Below are 1,354 nucleotides of genomic sequence, written 5' to 3' on the forward strand. Positions count from 1 at the left end.
AAGACACTATTAAGAAAATTAAGAAGCAAGCCACAGACTAGGAAATACTATTTGCATAACACATATTTGAAACCAGAATATATAAAGAACTCCCACAACTCAATTTAAAGAAGACAAGCAAACCAACAAAATGGGCAAAAAGCTTGGACATTTCACAAAAACAAAAAACGATGTGAATGGCCAATAAGCACAAGAAGAGGTGCTCACTATCATTAATCATGAGGGTAAATGAAAATCACACCCAGTAAAATGGCTAACATTAAAAAAACCCACCAAATGTTATCAAGAATGCGAAACAAAAAAAAGTTAATCTTCATAAGAGATAAAATTTGATCAACTAAGAAAATAAAATGATTTAAATTGAAAAAAAAGAATGTGAAACAATAAGAACTCTCATATTGCTGATGGGAATGTAAAAGAGTTTAACTCCTTTGGAAAACTGGCCGTTTCTTATAAATATCAATATACATCTAATTTATGACCGATAATTTCATTCTCCCAAGAGAAATGAAATCCTATGTTCACAAAAAGACTTGTATAAGAATGTTTATGTCCGTTTGTAAGTAACAGTCCCAAAGTAGAAACAATGTAAATGTCCATCAACAGGAGAACCGAGAAACAAATTGAGCTGTATTCTTACAACGCAGTACTACTCACAAATAAAAAGAACCAATCTCCAACAAGTACAACATGGATGAACCTCAAAACATCATGTTGAATGCAAAACAGATAGTATGAAAGAATACTTACTGTATGATTTCATTTATTTGAAGTTCCAGAACTGACAAAATTTATTCATGGTGATAGAAATCACAGCACTGATTGCCTATTGGGAGGTTGGGGTCCACTGGGTGGGGACATGAGATGATGGGCATGCTCTATACTTTGTTTGGAGTGTCGGTTTTGTGGATATATACATTTGTCAGAACTCAAAAATGTACACTTCAGATCTGTGCATTTCACTGTATGCAAAGTTTACCTCATGTAAAAAGCACAGTCTTTGGGATAAGACAGAGCTGAGTTCAGATCCCAAATTTGTCACTATCTAGCTGTGTGATCTTGGGCAAATCCTTTCACCTTTCTGAGTATCAGTTCCCTCAGCTGTAAAATGGAGATAATTTCACAGGGCAGACGTCAATATAAAAATGATTTGTGTTTGTAAAGAGATTAGCACAGTATGCATTCTAAGCCTTCAAAAATATGGCCCCATCCTATCTTTCTTTCCAATTTTTCTCCCACTATTCTGTTAACCACATTTTTATTTAGCTATATTGTATTAGTATTAATTTTTTTGCCCAACCAGACTGTTAGGGATTGAATTGTGTCCCCCCCAAAATGTGTGGCAACTTGGCTA

Source organism: Trichechus manatus, unplaced genomic scaffold (genome assembly GCF_000243295.1).
Source record: "Trichechus manatus latirostris isolate Lorelei unplaced genomic scaffold, TriManLat1.0 scaffold00141, whole genome shotgun sequence".
NCBI lineage: Eukaryota > Metazoa > Chordata > Mammalia > Sirenia > Trichechidae > Trichechus > Trichechus manatus.